We start from the raw sequence: 19,471 nt of genomic DNA, 5'->3' as shown, positions 1-19,471 counted from the left end.
GCTGAAGCAAGACCTGGCAGCTGCTGCCTCAGCGCTGGCCTCAGTGGAAGAAGAGCCAAGGCGGCGTGAAGTGGGGCCAGAGAAGGGGCTTCGGCAAGTATTTTCACTAACAACAACGCGTCAGTAATGATAACGGGCTTGTTGTTATCCTTTAGTAGAATTCGAAAGAATATACAAGTGCTTATACGTTCAGATAATTGTTAGTTTCCTTGGGGGATAGAAAATAATGGAGGCAAACACATTTTTTCCCCTCTTGTATTTAATGCAGAGTTTTTCGACCTTGGCATTATTCACATCTGGGGCTCAATATGAATTCTTTGCTGGGGGCCGCGGTGAGCTGCCCTCCGCTCTGTAGGATTCTTAGCAGACGCTGTAGCCTCTCTCCACTAGATTCCAGTAGCAAGCCCTCCGCCACCCTTTCCCTCGTCCCCAAATTGTGAGGACAGAAACAGTCTCCGGACATTGCCAGATACCTCCAGGGGATGGTTGATCACCGCTAGCTGAGAATCACTAAATCTAATAGCGTCGCAATGTCTCTCCCGTCTCCCCTTTCTCTCTACCTGCCCACCCCCATACTGACCCCCATAACTGTTCTCCCGGCCCAAGTACACAAGCAGTTCATACCTATGACTTACACCCCCATCCTAGCGACCGGTACCAACCAAGATTTTTCTCTGTAGTTCTGTTTACTAGAAGTGCTATTAAAAGCAACTTGATAGAGCCAGCGCAACTGGATGTAATTAAGAGCAGTTAAATAAAGGAATCTTATGAAAAAAGTATAAAGGGAGTACTCAAGTAGTTTGCTACAATGAGGTATGTTTAAAAAAATTTTTAATGTGTTTTTCTCCATGTTAAAATGCTCATTTAAGAAGGAACAGCTTAAGTACTACTTCAGAATGTTTCCTTTGGTAAGCCTGAACCAGACCAGCAAATTAACAAAGACAGTATAAGTCTGTCCAGGAACAATTTTTTCCCTTTCAAATGTTATGCATTTCTGTAAAATAAATGTTTAATTTGAGAATTATTTTAGATTTACAGAAAAATTGCCAAGGGAGCACAGATGGTCCCCTACACCACACACCCAGTCAGCCTGTTATTAACATCTTCTACTCGTATGGTCCATTTGTCACAATGAATCAAACAACATTGATACTTTAGTATTAACTAAAGTCAGTACTTCATTCAGACATGTTTAGTTTTTCCCTAAAGCCCTTTCTTTGTTCCAGGATCCCATCAGGGGACCACGTGACGTTTAGTCATCCTGTGTCCTCAGGCACCTCTTGACTGTGGTGGTCCGTAGCATCCTTTCTGACCCTGGGCTTCTAAACCAATAGGTGATGGGTGGGTAGTCCTTCAGGGTAGAGCACTGAGGACAGCTATGGATGAGGTTCGAGAGCCATGGCTTTATACCACCTGCATATCCACCAGGAAACGCTATATCATTGGAATTTCCTGAGACACCAGGAACGTCGAAATGACAAAGAACACAATTTCATAACGATGCACGAGGTTCCCAGGCACACAAAGACTTGCAGCGGCTTTAGATTCTGGTCCCAACCTCCCTTTTCAACCCCATTTCTTTCTGACCCCCCACCCATCACATCCTGAGACCCAGATGTGTCCCCGCTAGTCCCCGTTCTCTGTGTCCCAAGATCTTTTGACTCGGCGTTGGACTTCTGCTGGAAAATCTGTCGGACCGTCTTTCCCCCACCAGTCTTCCTAGTAACACCCTATACCCATCATGCAGGGTCACCTCCTCTTTTGAGCCTTTTCTCACAGTCACAGTCAACTTCCCTGTCGGCGCAGCTCCACGGTCCTCAGCTTGGACTGTTTCCAGTTACCTATTCGTTCTAGATGTCGGCAAGTAATAACAGTCGCCCTGACCGTCCATGGCGCTTCCCCGCGGGCCCTGTGCAGACGCTCTTCATGGCTTGCCTCGTGTAATCTGGGTCGCCCGCCTAGGGCGTGGTTACCCCCTAGTGACCCCACTTCACAGAAGACATGGAAGCACAGCACATTTCTCACTGCCCCGTAACTCGTGAAGTGGGAAACTAAATCTGCCCGACTCTGAATAAGGTCTGAGGCCAGCGCCTTCCTTTTCTGATGTCTAATAAGCTCCCAGCACCACTTTCCTGGCCAGAGCTCGTTGCTTCCCATTCTGCAGTCCCCTGTGTGCTGCTTCGACATAGGGATCCATTTCATGCACGTCTCCATTCACAAGGCCCTCAGTTTAATGCCTTTTACATTGAAGGCATTCACTAAAAGAGCTTACTGAATTGGATTTCTAAAAAAAAAAAAAGTTATCCTGGCCTCGAAGCTTGAACCCAGCGCCCTGAAAGTGAGTTAGAAGAATGCTCATGGGAGGAGAAGAGCTAAAAATACCTCCTCATTAAAGTGACGCTCAGAAGAGATACCGTGAACTCTGGGAAGGAGATGCTTCGGGTTCTCTGGCTGCACAGGGCTCTGGGCCGAGTTCTGACTGGAAGAAACAGGGCCGGCCCACGGACCGTCTTTTGGCCACACTGGAAAATGACCGGGTGTGGGGGAGCGCACTGCACTCTGGGACTCAGCCCACCAGGGGTCCAGACTGCGGGGCACTAACTCCGTGACCTCCAGAAAGTTTCCTGACCTCTCTGGGCTCCAGCTTCCTCACCTGTAAAATGCCGGTGGCGGAGCGCGGGCAGAGCTGGAGGGTCCCTGCAGCTCCAACCCTCTAGGACTCTAGGTGCAGTTATACGAGTCCTGGAAGCAAGGCTCATCCGTGCAGCCTTTTGGGAAAAAAAGGAAAGGAAAGGGGAAAAGAAAACCACTTCGATACGTGTATTTATAGCACAGCCAGTGACTATGAATCATGGCATAATTAATTCTCTTTTGTACAGTTAGTTGCCTTGTTCCCTGACTTGGTGCAGAGTCATTCCCAAGCCCTCCTCAACAGCCGCTTCATTGACAGATACGGCATCTCCCTTGTCGCTTCACACTGCATAAGTTCAAAGCATCCAGACTAATCTCTGAGTTTCTGCCAGTTCCAGATTTCTGTAACTGCATGATTCTCATCTTCTGTGACTGACTGACAGACCCAGTTCCCGAAGGATGCAAGATAAATGGGATCTATCTTGACTTCAGCAAAGCTTGGAATTAACTTCCTCACGTCACTTTTGTCCGTCAAGTTTTAGTATTAAGTGCTTTACCATTTAATTATGATTTGACTAGAAAGAAATGTCCATAGGCTGGTTTGATGCTGCCGTGTGCAGATGCTGGAGTCAGTAGATGACAGACACCCTCTTCTGCGAAAGGATCTGACCCTCCATTTCTTAAATCTGATTCTTTCTGGCACAGCCTTCTGGTAACTTGTCTTCTTAGTGACACCTCCAAGAAGAACGTCTTCTCACAAAACATTTTTCTCTGGTCTCAGACCCCATTCTGGGATTCTTAAAATGGCATCGAGGGAGGTACCTGCAAGTATTCCTGCTTGATATCGTCTTGATTATATTTTGCAAACTTCGTTTTTATTTACTACCCATCGACTTCCACTGTTGAGCTGAGGAGGTATCGTGTCAGTTCCTTTCCCCCTGATTTAGGGAATCGAGGAAAGTTTAGTCTGAAGCTAATAGCAGCTGATTTTATGTTGACAAATTCTGCAGAATGGCCAAAGTGAGAAAAACAGCAGGCCCGTGTAGCAGAAACTCAGGAGCTTTCGCCTCCCACTTATTCCCATCTCATGTCACGTTTGAATTTTGATGGGAGTGGTGTGAATAAAACGTGATGCAACCACAGTTCAGCTTTCCCCTTTGACCTTGAACAAGGCAGTTTACCTACCGGGTTTCGGTTTCCTCACATGTAGAATAAAGAAAGAACTTGGCTGGATGACTTCTAAGGCTTTAAATAAATATACCGGTAGTTCAATGTAAAGATTCAGGGAGCAATCTGGATTCATCCGTTCTTATCTGTCCAAGTTGGCTTGTGTCCTAAAACAGTAAACATTTAGGAGTTATTTTAAAGTTTTTGTTTCTGAACTTAAAATCTTATTTTCCAATGATATGCTTTTGCTGTATCCCTTCGGGGTAATACTATATAAAATGTACGGCCTCAGGGGTGGTGAACTGATCAGCTAGTAACAGCATCACCCTTTTGTCACCTGAGGTAGCAATAGAACATTATATGCCGCACCAGAAGTCTAAACATTTTGGAATCACTCTGGAAAAAATCATCCTGCCGTCAGTGTTCCTGAGCCAGATCGCAGTGAGCCAGACAAGAAGCGCAATTTGGGGGCAGAAATAGCCACTTTTCTTAAAGCAAGGTCCTACCATCCACTTGACCCCAAATGGAACAGGTTTAAAAACACTCAGGGATTTCCAGCTTGTCCTGCTGTGTCTGTCTTCAGCCAGTTGTGAGTACGTAGCTTGCCCTTTGTAGAGCTGTGACTTTCAATCCTATCTTCAGTTTGTAAGCAGACAGAGGTACCACTGCAGAAAATGATAGAGGTACTCTTGTTCTATTTTGTGAGAAAAAATATACATGTAATCTTTTTTACTTTACGTCATATAAAATTCATCATATACATTTACAAAGAAACTTTGAGACTCCATATAAGACAGCAATTTAAGACTTGGGGTCTTCTGAGTTAACTGCATCATTTGTTGTTTTGTACCCTTGGGAGGGTATCTCCTCACCTGTAGCCAATCTGATTTCATAATGCAGCTCAACACTTAACACTTGGAGAATATTGGAGAGAAGGGTGAGGGATGCCCAGAGGTCTTGCATAGAATTTCAAAGGAGATGTTGGTATGTAAACAACTCTACAGTCCCTTTCAGCAGCACAGGCCTCAGGGGCCTTCTGTCAGGACAAGTGATGGGAGAGGGTTGGCAGGTCTCTCGTCTAATCATGGCAACTTTATTTTCCGAGCTTAGTATCTGATTCTTTCCCAGGCAGCCGAACGTCAATGGACAGTCCTGCAGATCCCTTACAGTGCAACTTCTCCCTCATAATATCCGTAATGCAGTGAGATAAGAAATCTGCCAGGGAAGTCTGTGTGTCCAACATGGCAATTTGGGGTTTCCATTCACTACAGAAATGAACCTCAAGTGGGACTCGTTTTGCAAGAAGATAAACATTAATTTCAGGATTGAGTTTGCCTCAGATGCCGGCTGATTCCAACTTTTAGTCTTGTGCGGTTGCCTTGATCTGGAGGAGGCATTATTATTTTTTTATCTAGGGCACTTTGCTGGTTCCTGTTGTCTTTTCTCTGATGTACACTTTGTCTACCTGGTGCGGGAGAAAATGAACAATGACAGAGGAGAAATAGGGATGTATTTCCTTGTCGCAAAACCACACCAAAACAAAAAACTACTAATTCCGAAAGTAAACGTCTCGAGCAAAACAACTTCTTCCTTTGCTGGACAGACACATGTGACTGGAAGGCAGAATGAGAATTGTTCTCACACTGTGTGCTGCCACTGGTAGAAAAAATGGACTTTGCTCCATTTATATCCTGCCATTCTTTAAAGTAATGTTTTTAGGTCTGTTTTTAATTCTGTTAATGTCACATCGCTTTAAATGGTCCCGATTTACAGTGGATTCCCTTTATTAAGCCAGGGCTTCGTGATGTGGCATTTTCTAGAGGAAAACAGTGGCAAATACTGCTGAAACCTGTATATTATAAATGAGATCACATGACTTGCTTGCAAATACTCAGGGCACAAGAAAGTTCCCATTTTTTAATCAGCAGTTGACTGCCCAGGTGAGTAATGAAATCATGGTAGGAGAGAAGGGTTAACGTCTTTCTAATCCATGCCCTCATTCTAAGCAAGGTTACATTCATCTAAACGTTCTTAGAGTGACTAAAAGAAAATCCATCGAGCAGTATATTGTAATAGAAAGACTGTGGCTTTAGATTTTACCTATATTTTTATTCTAGCTTTTCTGCTTATAGGCTGTGTAACCTTGGACAATTACATAACTTTTAAAAGCTTAACTATCTTTCCACCCCCGACTCTCACCCCAAAATGTCTCATTAATTAAAGTTCGTAATAATTACTACATATATCATTGTGAAGATAAAGAAGTATAGCATGTATGGTGATGTACCCAGTGAGGATTGCAGTTTGTACGTGAGGTAACCATCATGTGGGTAATTTATACAGGTTTCTGTGTTTCGAGATGGTACCTGTTGATCTGAGAAATTCCCTAAGAAGTTGCTGGAGATACACACAGGTGTCAATCTACTGTTCTTGGTGAGGACAAACAACTGAATTTTGATTAAACTAGGATCTGAGTGCTCTGGGGACGTGACCTTTTCATAACCTCAAGGAGAGTGAAATTCTGCTGGTAGGGTAGGGCTATATGGAAAAGTTACATGAGAAGCACAGGGGTATCCTGGAAACGGGAGGATTGAGGACTTAACTCCTCTCTGAAATTCCCAGGTGGTGAAACTCACTAGATTGGACCAAGATGGGAGGCCTCAGTGAAGGCTTCCTGTCAGGGGAGGGGAGGTGGCCCTGGGATCTGCAGCACGGGAAGCGCGGGCGTATTCATGAGTACATCCTACACTTGATATTTCTCCAGTGTTGTCCCAAATGTACTGAGAACCAACCAATCCCAGTTCTTTGTCTAAAGAGAGCCAGTCTGTACAGATTCTCCACAAGTGAAGTAAAATTCCATTTCTAATTTCCCAAAGCCTGTCCTCTCTTGGTAAAACAGACTGTGACTTATAAATCTTACTGCCCGGCAGAATGTCCTCAGCTCCTGGACCGCTGGCAGGCAGCTTCCGGCTTGTTTGGAATGGTATGAAGAATTGAGAGGTTTCTCAAATCTGGTGTGGGAAATGGAGAAGATTCAATTCTTGGTGGTCAACAGAAAAAGGGAAACGATTCTTTTCACATCACGGAGAAAAACAATGGCCTTGTTCTTTGGCCTTTGGTTTCATAAATAAGCTTGTTAAGGATCAAAACAGCACCAGGGCCACAAATTCCCTTAGTATCATCTTTTACTTCATTCTCACCACTTTAAAATTGAAGGAGTTCGTGTTTAAGAGAATTCCTAGATAAAGCTGTTCTTTCCTCTCCTCCCTGTTTACCTCTATCCCAGGTCACCCTTGAGTGCTCTCTAGGAGAGGTACTTCTACTGGTCCAACCTTTTTACGTATTTCGTAACCAGTTAGATCCCACCAGATAGAAGCCCTCCGTCAGTTCTTCACTGCTATCCATCTTTTTCCGAACCGGTTGACATCTTGGTCACATCTTGTCCTACAGCCAACTAAAGAAGATGTGTTGCTGTGAAAGATGGCAGACTCGTACCTCGCGTGGCTGGCTTAGGGGCCGTATTTATTTTCTCCCCGTCGTTCTTCTCCTAGCTGTGGAGAGCACTTTACCCTTCTCAGTATGCTTCGGTCAGCGTTATCTAATTTGGTTCTTGTATAAACTTAAGAAAGATCGTGGTATTCTGCCCTTATTGTAGATTCATCATTTAGTCCCCAGATATAAGTGAGCTATGCTAGGCCAGGCATTGAGGAGACAGCTTTGAAGAAGCCATATGCTCTGCCTTCAGGGACATTATAGGCCAGTGAGGAACAAAGGTAAGTAAACGGGCAAGTGTATTATAGGGAAACGACTGCCATCACAGGGCTCCGCGGGAAGGCGTAAGAGAGAGAATCTACATGTTTTGCGACTAGCGTAGGCAGTGTTGGTGTAAACCACTTGGCCTTGACCATATCGGTACATGCTGGTCTGTCTTCCAACTTGCCAGCACCTTCATCTGTTTACCTGAGAGGGCTTCCTCTGGCCACCTAGGCTATTCCTCCCTTGGCCAATGACGGGTCGGCATTAGTGCTTGAGAACCCCAGCTCCCTTGCTCCTCGGTGCATATACTCCATGCTGGTTTCTACCCTTCCCCAGCTGGGTCAAGCTCTAATTACTCCCAGTGAGAACTGTCTTGATAACTCTCTGAGCTTCTCTTCCCCCGTCTCACTTTGGCAGTGAGGATTCTCAGAGCGACACTGTACTGTAGTTGAGGCTTTCTCTCTCGAGCTGGACATGACACGTGATGGGAGGCATGTCGGGGAATTTGTCGTGGACCACAGCGTGCTCCCCCACCTTCAGTTGCTGCTCCCAGGGCAGAAGCCACGAAGGTGATTGGGGTCCTACGTTGTCATTGGAACAGGCAGGACGTGTCTGAAGGTGGTTCCAATCCAAGTCCAGGGCTCTTTAGTATTATTTGATTCAAAAACAGAAACCGCTTGCACTGGTCCAGATCCCCTCCTGTGCGTTCTTAGAGCAGTATCAGGTGATTCCCAATGACTTACTTATTCATAAACCAAACTAATAGAAGTAAGTTCTGATTCTTGCTGGTCCAATTAAGGCATTCTGGCAATTGCCTTTTGGATAAGGTTGTGACTTTTGCTTTATTAGGATGGTACCTGCAATTCATAGATGGGAACCATGGGCTCTCCTTTTATGCTCTCCTAAATTGGAAACACTCAACAAATGCCTTATATACCTACAGCCTCACAGATATTTATCTTCCTTGGCGTTCTAGCATCCTTTACATTTATTCCCTCCCCTAGGCTTCTAGCAATTACAAAATCCATTTACTGTCATTACAAAGCTCCATTATAATTTGATATGTGCGACAATTAATATTCACCATCTGTAATCTTCCAAATGAATATCTGTTTATTCCAATACTTCAGCTGTGACATCTAAAAATGAAGGTAAATAATTTGACAAGGGCCTCAAAAGCCTTGAATATTTTCTTTCAACTGAGAAGTGTGTGACTTCTTAAAATATCTCAAGCTCTTTCTTTCATAGGACTTCTATGAATGCCCTTATGGATATTTTTGTGAGACTAGAAAGGGAAAAGATTTGGATTAAAAAATTCTTGGCTATTTTTAGAGAAGTCCTTAACAATCGAAGGATGTATTTAGAGATCTTTTTCTAAAGGGAATGCTATTCTGTTGTCAATGCAATCCCTAGTTAATAACTGAGGCACTAGAGTTCAAATGATTATCGCCGCCATCCTCAAGTTAGAAGCATCCTCATCATTATCTAAGGAATCTAATATTATACTAGTTTTAGTTGGAGTCCTTGGTTGAAATAGAAACCAACAAACCACCTCTGGGTAACTTAGATGGAAAAATGATAGTTCATGAGATCTGTAGGATCTCTCAGATTTAAGCTGGAGAGCCAGGCTCAGGCAGAAATCAAGGAAGGAAAGGTCCCTTCAAGGTGTCCCCAGTGGACTTCGGGACATCACTGTTCATCAGCTGACCTTTATTATTGCTGCCTCTGAGGTCCAGCAACCCTGGACACTGGCTGTTGCTCTGAAGAACTGAATTGCTCTTGGACGCTTCCTGCTATGCCAAGGGAATCCCCATATTACACTAAAATTTTTCTGACTTTCTACATGCATCCTTTGTTATTTTTTTTCCACTCCAGGGTCAAATGCCGGCCACAGCATCTGATTAACTAAGCTAGGCAATGTGTCCAGAGTTTTTCCTCCAAGAGGCAAAGACAGGGTATATCTGATGTTCCTTTTGATTCATAGTTAAAAAAAAAAAAAAAATGGAATTCCACCTCCTACCTATCACGTGTCCTGGTTTTCTGGAATCATCAAGATTGAAGCCTGTTATTCAGATGTAATGATTAATAGTGCTCCCCTCAGTCTGAAATGTATCCAGGTTTGGATGATGCTATGGAATGAATGTGTGTGTCTCCCCATAATTCATGTGTTAAAAACCTAAACACCAAGGTGATAATGTTAGGAGGTGGGGCCTTTGAGGGGTGATGAGGTCACCAGGGTGGAGCCCCCATGAATGAAATTAGTGCCCTTATAAAAAAGACCTCAGAGAGCTTTCTAGCTCTTTCCACCATGTGAGACAACAACCCTCTATGTACCAGGAAGCGAGTTCTCACCAGACCCTGAATGTGCCTTGATCTTGGACTTCCTAGACTCCAGAACTGTGAGAACTGTTCGTTATTTAAGCCACCCAGTCTATGGTGTTTTGGGGACAGCGGTCTGAAAGGACTAAGATAGATGATAAATGATGTGCTTGCCCGATACCTATTCTAGGATTCCTCCCGCCACAATGTGAAAGGGATAATTAGCTACTAGGAAATCAGATTTTATACTCCTTGTCTCTCTCCAAGATACAAAGTGCAACTGATGCTCTCTTACCCTTTTTCTCCCAAAGAAATAGGTATGGAAAGATGCTTTTCAGTATCGATCCTCTTGAGGTACTTTCAATTTTAATCCTCTTGAGAAGAGCAAAACCTCAGTGTAACTAAGTAGAGAGACTGGCTCCCTGCACAGTCCAGAAATACATCCCATTTATTAGCACTTTTGTTATTCATGGGCCACAAAAGTAGAGAACAGATGGACCACTAAATCCTCCCATGCAAAACGTTATGAAGTCATCACACATATGTCTGACTGCTAAGTAGCATCATTTACTTATGTGCCCGAAGTAAGATGGGGCCGGATATGAAAAACTGCTAGAGATAGTAGCTGGAGGGATTTATGGTTTATACTAATGGGAGCGCAGTAGGATCAAAGAGTAAAAGGAATTTCTTTCCCTCCACCTATAATTGGGATGATGACGAAGATAAACCACTTACTAACAGAGCCTGAAGTGACACCTCCTTCTCTTTTCCTATTTTTCTAGCCCTTCTGTCTGGAGTTTTCACTGACTTCTGTCACCCACCTGTCCTTTCTCCCTACCTAGATGACAGATCCTCTGATGGTCCAAACCACAACTTATGTTCGGTACCCTTTGATGTTGGAGACCATGCCTTGATCATATTTGTCTCCAGTTGCACTTGACATAGTGCTTTGTATGCAATAGACTCTCAAAAATCATTTATAACACTATAATTAAAATTTAACAACATTCAGTGCCATGCATATAAAAAAAGCTCAAAAGGTATGTTGAATGATTGAACATAATTCTGAGTAGAAAAAACCATTTGGAAATTACATGTTTCTGGATGGAGGGTCCTCAACATCTTATAAGCGAAGTTCCACCAATAAACAGATTGGGAACCTTGGGAGATGTATTTATATCTTATGCTGTGAATATAACACAATAAAGGGGGAAGAGAACAGTTTTCTTCCCAAAGAAAACCTTACTAGCTCCTTGGAAACTATTGTGCTGAGTTTATTTTAATGACATTACATCTTACGAGTTTTGATTGTCAAGGACTAAAATTGTGTTCATTATGACTTATCCTGATATTTTAGTTCCCTGAGATGAGTTTGTTCTTCATCATGGGGAAGTAATAGACTGAAAATAGATGCCTCCACAGAGATCATAATAGGTGAGCTCTTTCAAAGGGGAAATTGCTCTTGCCCGGAGAAATGTTCTCACCATTTTACTTTTTTTGATTGTTCTTTCACACCTTATTTCACATAGGAAGAAGTTTTCTTTAATTACCGTAATCAAGTGAGCAGCTTATAGGAAGTGACTCAAAGGAAAAGGTGTAGACTCCTGTGAGCTGATAACATAGAAGCTGGTGGCCACGCCGGAAGGCTTTCAACGGGGAAACACAATGTTCGTTTTGTGCCAGTATTCTGTGGCCAAATAAGCCACCATATTCTCTTATATTTACATGACTTCATGAAATCACTTTCAAGTAAGGGTTTCAGTCTATATCACACATGAATAGGATAGATTGAGCAGAGTTCCCTGTGCTACACAGTAGGTCCTTGCTGGTTATCCATTTTAAGTATAGCAGTGCGTACACGTCAGTCCCAAACTCCCTAACTATCCTTCCCCCGGTAACCATAAGTTTTTCTCGAAGTCTGTGAGTCTGTTTCTGTTTTGTAAATAAGTTCACGTGTATCATTTTTTTTTTAGATTCCTCATATAAGCCGTATCAGTCAATATTTCTCTTTCTCTGTCTGACTTACTCCACTCAGTATGACAACCTCTAGGTCCATGCACGTTACTGCAAGTGACATTATTTCATTCTTTTTTGTGGCTGAGTAGTATTCCATTGTATATATGTACCACATCTTTATCCATCCCTCTGCTGATGGACATTTAGGCTGCTTCCACGTCTTGGTTCTTGTAAACAGTGCTGCAGTGAACTTGTTGGTTATCTACTTTAAATATAGTAGTGTGTGTATGTGAACCCCATGGGTGATCGGGGAAGTTGTTCTGAGGAGATACTACACAGTCCGCAGTATCGGTAGTGAGAGAGAGGCCCTGTGAATACGTGAGAGTAGAATTTTCCAGACAGAGAAGTCTTTGAATTTGCTATCCTAAGGAATATCCTCTTTCAAGGGAAGGCCAGGAGCTCAGACAGTGAGGGTGAGAGGTAGAAAATGAGGTAAGAAAAGTAGCAGGGACCAGACCCTGTGCTTCTTTCTGTTGGCTTGATAAGGTCTCTGGATTGTATTCCAAATGTTAACGGTATGTTTATAAGCACACGGTCTCTGAGACACCAACTGCCACGGCTTGAAAATACCTCTTCTATCTCCTTTACCTTTCCTTTTCAAATGTACCATGCTTGAGGCTTTATTTTACACACAGTTTTGATACAGAAAGGAAAAGACCCAGCATTTAGTATTGATAATGGGGCAGCACCACATAAGGAATGTTCCCGTTTGATCTTCTACAACCACTTTCTGGGATTGAGCTCAGGTTCATGAACTAGTCACACAGCAAGTGGGAGAACCAGGGTTCTGCGGAAGCGCTGTTCCACCCCAAGGTCTGTGCCCGTCCTGCTCCGCCCCTCGATGCTGTCAAGATGCTCCATGCCTCAGGGATGGAGTAGAACTTCCACCCTCTTATCTGAAAATTGTGTGGGTGAACTTTACCTTATAGTCCAAGCTGTAGCCAAGGCTGAACTCAGACTCATGTCATGAAGCCAACAGGATTGTTTTCAGCTTGTTTCGAGTCCTTGCTGTGGGATCTTTGTTGACCACGAATGGGGGAAAATGTAAAGTCATCGGCCAGAACCGCACCTTCTGCGTTACGACGAACACAGCATCTGGCCGAGAGAGTTAGCGTGTTCTGTGGTCCCTCAGTTCTTGTGCTTTTTACTCACAGGTGAAAGTCCTTATGGCCAAGAATGGAATTGAAAAATCTGCCTCCACTAAGAGAAAAATAAATAAGGCCATACTAGGGAATTTCAAGGCCTTTATGCTATGTCAGAAGTTCAAAATTAAACGATTTATCTCTAGTTCCTCTATGGGCAGTAGTCACTTTCCATTTACGTGCTATTAGAAGAAAATGATGTGTTGATATAAATAAAAGCGTTGCAGTAAGGCACATTGACATGGAAATATTAAATCTCGCTCTGCCTTTCTCTCTTAGATTTTGATCTCAGAATACTCTGTTATCAGCTAAGGAATTTTAATGAAGAGGAACATCTGTAAGAAATGCTTCTTCATTTGTATCTCTTAGAGATATAAATATTTGTTTTACGTGTTTCTCACAGCGTGACTAATGAATATTGATTTATTAATCTAAAGCCTTTTCTCAGAACTCTCCTACCTGTGAACTAAAAGATATGTCTCAGAAGAGTGTGGCATTTAGAATCAAATCAAGCAAGGTTTAACTCTTTGCTTTCTCACCTACTCGGTGGTATTTCCTTGGCTAGTTAAGTAAGTCTCTCATAATTGTAATAACTCTCATAATTATATTGTGAGGGGTATATTATTATGTGAGATAACGTATATGAAAGTATACTGTGCGTTGGAAAGCCCACAAGGTAAAAAGGTAATATCGATGATAACCGTCCTTGTGAAGATGCTCACACATGGCGTGTGTAGTTATTCCATAAAACCTGTGATTATCTCAGTTGGCGATTAAAAGGGCAACTCTAAAATCCTAGACCAGTTTCTGTCACCCTGTTATTATATTTTAAAAATCTTTTTCCTTCTGATTATGTGCTCGTTCTTGACATCAGCCTAATTAAGTAATTAGGGAGCCTTGCCAGTTACAAAAAAAAAAGTCTTGATATGAATTCAAGGTCAAATTGGCATTTAAAAAAATTATTTGCCGGGCTTCCCTGGTGGCGCAGTGGTTGAGAATCCGCCTGCCGATGCAGGGGACACGGGTTCGTGCCCTGGTCCGGGAAGATCCCACATGCCGCGGAACAACTAAGCCCGTGAGCCATGGCCACTAGGCCTGCGCGTCCGGAGCCTGTGCTCCGCAATGGGAGAGGCCACAACAGTGAGAGGCCCGCATACCGCAAAAAAAAAAAAAAAAAATTATTTGCCTTTGGAATTAGAATTAATCGCTACTTCTTCTCTTAATGCAATTAAATACTGATCCTTTATGCATGGATAGCGGATGTGTTTTAGCAGCTGACTAGATAATCAGAGCTTTAGAGATGCTACTTTAACAGGCTATTGGGCATATACTGTAAGCATTGGACTAGTTAAATGATTAGTATATTATCATCATTAGCTGTTATTTGACAGTGGGCCAAAGTAATCTATAAACTTTTATAATTGTCTTTTACTGCGTATACCATTGCGTAGTTGCTTTGCAGGCAGGGATGGATTTGGGGAGAGAGGATACGATTCTTGGAAGACATAGAAAAATTGCAGTTGTCAGTTGCTTGTCCTTTGTGTGTTCTCCACTGATCACTGCACATAGACTGTTACAAAGCACTGTATTCTATACTGTGAGTGCTGAGGAAAGGCCTGGGGCTGGAGCGGGGTGGGGACATACAAGGCTTTTGCAAAACTGTCCTCTAATGGACAGTTGTCTCATAGCCTGAAGGGCCTTGAATGACAGCACAAAGACTGATTCCATTGAAGACATTTTCTAGGTCCGCTAGTTAAATGTTTCAAATTTGGAATATATGTATTTTTGTTTTTTCCCCCCAGTGATTTATTTATTTTTTTAATATTAAACAGTGTCAGTTCCAGTCAAACAAGACCTAATTTAAATTTTTCAAGAATACTTTGTGTTCATCTATCTCTCATGTGGTCACAGAGTCAGTCAACACATATTTACAGATTGCTGACTATCTAGGAGACACTGTTGTGTATTGGAGTCCCCGCTGTGAGCAAGTTTGACATGTGCTGTGCTTCTTCCTGCCTTTTCTTCTACATTGTACTCTTTGCGAGGAATCACAAAGCTCCACACTGAGCGGGAGCCACTTTGAAGTTCTGCACAAAAACAACACGTGACCCCCGAGATTAAAAAAGTAACTTCCTTCTATCACAAAGAGAAGAGCTCACATTTTCCTCTCTGTTCTATTTTGTGAAGAGGGAACAGGAGTTTGGGTAAAACTTTTAAGTCTTTTTTTTTTTTCAAAATACGGATCATAAAGCAAAACAACAAACAAGGGACAAAGAACAAAAGCCACAGCAAGAGCAACAAAAAAGCCAGGAGTCGGATTCCAGCTCAATCTAAGGCAATACCTCCGTGAAAGGTAGCAAGGACGATCATTCCTATAGCCTCTTCCTATTAATAGAAGAAACACAAAGAAGAAGAACAAGTAGCCATTGTCTGGCTTCCTTTTAACAATTGTGACCATACATTAAAAAAAAAAAAAAAAAAAAAAAAAACTGGAGAAGAGAATAATTATCTCCTTCCTTGATTCACACAAGCAATCGTTTTTGTTTTCATAAAGACAGACCAAAAGGCATTCCCCTATAAAATTTGGGATTGTTACTAAATCATCAGATAATCTCTTCTACTCTATTTTGCTATCGGTGAATCTTTTACCTATTGTCCCAAATAATGGCATATGGCCATGTTCCAAAGGTAAAGAAAAATAACATTGGGCTTATGCATGCTTTTTAATAGCCATATTCCAAAAAAGGTAATTTTTTCCAAAACAGGTTTGGTAGTCATGGTTTCTATTTTTAATTTGTACTTAACAGGCCATTTCAGTTCTCACCATCCGCGTGCTTTGGGTTTACTTACCTCACTTAAGACAGGTCTGTTTCCTTTTCTGCTTTATGGAAACCTGCACCATCTGCCCCCAGTGCCCTAATAGCCCGCCGTGAGGTTTAGGTTTACAGCCATACTGACACATTTGGTGGGGGGAGGGCTGGCAAAGAAAGTAAAGGAAAGAGAAACAAAAGAACGAAGCCAGTTGAAATTCAACTCAATTAATGGAAAACTTTCAGCTTAGCAAAGCGTTGTTATTGCACACTGTAAAAGGAAGTTTAAGTTTTCTAAAAGGGCATTTATTGCTGTATTTACTATTAATATTATTAATTCCTTTTTATTTGCAAAGTGCTTGGTCTTTGAGAGCTTTATGTTGTCATCACATGCATAAGTGAGATCTGTTTAGAGGAAGAAGCATTAAGATCATTTTACATTAAAAATAAACCAACTCAATTGAAACATCTCACCAAGATACATGAAAAGATTCTCAATATCATTAGTTATTGGGGAAAAGCAAATTTAAGCCACAGTGAGATAATATTTCACACTCATAGGGTGGTGGTAATAAAAAATAATACAATATAGAGGATGTAAAAGAAACAAAAACTCTCTTACGTCGCTCATGGAAATGTAAAATGGTTCAGCACTTTGGAAAACAGTTTGGCAGTTCCTTAATAAGTTAAACATAAATTGACCATATAAAGCAGAAATTCTACTTCTAGGTATCTACCCAAGAGAAATGAAAGCCCACGGCCACACCAAAACATGTACATGCACGTTCATGGTAGCATTATCCGTAATAGGCCAAAACTGCAAACAATTCAAATTTTCATTAACTAAATAAAATACGATGTTTCCATACAATGGAATACCATTTGGCAATAAGATAAAGGTACTGACACAGGCTGCAACATGGGTGAACCCTGAAAGCATTATGCTAAGTGAAATAAGCCAGGCACGAAAGACTACATATAGTATGATTCCACTTATATGGAAATACAAGGATACAGATATAGAGAGGGACAAAACAAACAGTGGTTACTTAGGCTGGGGCAGAAACAGGGATTAACTGTAAAGGGGGCCTGAGGGATCTCACTGGGGTGATGGAAATGTTCTAAATCAGGATTATAGTGACAGATGCACAATTATGTACCTTTACTAAAGCTCACTGAATTGCACACATAGTGGAGTGGAGCAGGGCAGTGGGTTTTCGGTACAGGTGTTCTAGCACCATTTCAAGATGGAAAGGGAGGTGAGCCCTCAGGTAGGAAAGAGACTTGCTAGAGAGGTTAGTCAATTCCGTGTCTCTGTCTGTACCACCTGCTCACACCGTGAAACCTTTATGGCCAATAAAAACAGGAAGTAGACCGTCCCTGGAGCTAAGATTTTATGTTTTCCTGCCCCAAAGGACAACATAAAAACTACCATAGCCTTAGATTTTATACTTTTCAGGTGTTCAAAAGAGGGTGCCGTGTGATGCAGGGCACTTGGAAAGGAGAGCAGCTGAAGTCAGGTGTGGGCAGGGAGGGAACAGGACACCTGGTAATTAAGGCCAATCCAAGGCCAGATGAATAATAAATGCAGCAGAGAAACAGGGCAAGTGTCACCAGAGAGGGTGAACAATGGCTTTCGACGTGTATCCTGCCATACTCAATAGAAACTGCATATGTTAACATACAAATGAAGTCTCAATACTTAAAATCATTCTTCCTTTCCACTCTATTAGAGCAGCAACTTTGGAGCCCCTTTCTCTGCGATGCATCAGCATTAAAGCAGCAGCATCATTCACGTGCTTCCATGAATCCACATGGCTTTGGGGTTGATATCCCTCCATCTGGCAGATGGAGGGATGCAAAGGGTGCTACATGTCATTGTTTTCCAGTGATTTGCAGTTCAGTGAAAGATATAAGCCAGACACGTACGTACATAAATAAGTGCAATAAAACAGGAGAGCAAATGCTAACAGCCAGAGGTGTCATGGTGAGTGGTAGTTCCTAAATGCCTTTCCATGTGCTGTTTCTAGACGGGCTGCATTAAAATCAGAAAAGGAATAAAAGCACAACTTCTCTAGTCCTGCCCTGGCGCCTTGCTACTCAGTGTGGTGTCAGGGAATCACCTGGAAACTTGATGGAAACAGAACCTCCATCCCCACCCTAGACCCGCTGCATCAAGATGGTGCATTTTTAATAAGGTCCCCGGGCTCTTCCTGTGCACATGGCGTTTGAGGAGACACCAGTCTGGGCTATAAAATTAGATGCTCCCGGTGCGGTGTCCTGAGCGCGTGGATTTGTGACAGGGTCCCCAGCGGGTTCTGTGTTCTGATCATCCAGGGGAGGTGGTGATCCCTGGAGACTTGGGAAATCGCAGAGACCCCACGTGGTGGGTAGGCTGCAGCTGCGTCCGTCGGGTGGGTGGAGAGTGGATGGGAAGAGCCATTCTGTGTGAGCAAAGGTGCCGAGGCAGCACCGCTCATGCCCAGCTAGGTGAGCTCTCGTGCGGCCGGCCCACCCCCTCTGTGGCCCTGTTTCTGATTTCCTAGAAATAGTTAGACGCACACATGCATCTTCCTTCGTAACAGAAGCGCTCCTCTTCTGGATCCTGACAGCCCCTCCAGTTGTCCCTTTGACCTCTGATTCCAGGCCTTCTGCTTTCCTCTAAGAGACCCTACTCCAGCAGCGATCCCCTTCTCCCCTTTCTTCTCCAACGGGCTCCACCCCCCCAGGTGCAAACAGGGGCGGGTGTCTGGCATTCCCCAAGCCCTCCTTGGACGCCACATCGCCCTCCAGCAACTGCCTGCACTCTCCTCCCCTCCACAGCTTTGAGAAAATGGAAACTAGGTTTCGCCTGGTTTTTTCCTACAAAAGAGATACATATTCATTATACAAAATTAGAAAACAAAGTAAAAAGAGAGGAAAAGAGAAGCCATAACCATATTATCAGCGGCTAGAGAACACCATCATCGACTTGTGTGTATTTCTAGCATATTCACCGAAGTAGTGATACTTCCGAAACTTTAAAATGGATCTTCACCGTTCACACTGCTTTATAATCTGCGCGTTACATGTTTAATATTGTATGAGGATTGTTCAGTGACATTGCATTTTAATTTACAGTGTTATTCTTAGTGGTTGAATAGTAGTCAGTGGTGTAGCTGGATCATATTTTTTAATTTAATTTTTATTTACAATTGGAGTAGAGTTGATTCACAATGTTGTGTTAGTTTCAGGTGTAGAGCTAAGTGATTCAGTTGTACATATACATACATCCACTCTTTTTCAGATTCTTTTCCCATATAGGTTAGTACAGAATACTGAGCAGATATGTGAATGTGTAGAATGTGCTCTACAGTAGGTCCTCGTTGATGGTCTGTTTTATATACAGTAGTGTGTACATGTGATTCCCAAACACATAATCTATCCACCCGCTCCCCATCTTTCCCCTTTGGTAACCGTATTTGGTAACTTAGAATTTATTTTCTAAGTCTGTGAGTCTGTTTCTGTTCTGTAAATAAGTTCATTTCTGTCATTTTTTTTAGATTCCATATATTTGATATCATATGGCATTTGTCTTTCTCTGTCTGACTTATTGAAACTTCACTTAGTATGATCATCTCTAGGTGCGTC

This window comes from Kogia breviceps, chromosome 19, assembly GCF_026419965.1.
Source record: "Kogia breviceps isolate mKogBre1 chromosome 19, mKogBre1 haplotype 1, whole genome shotgun sequence".
Lineage (NCBI taxonomy): Eukaryota > Metazoa > Chordata > Mammalia > Artiodactyla > Physeteridae > Kogia > Kogia breviceps.
The sequence above is the reverse complement of the archived record's forward strand: the minus strand, read 5'-3'. Positions refer to the sequence as shown.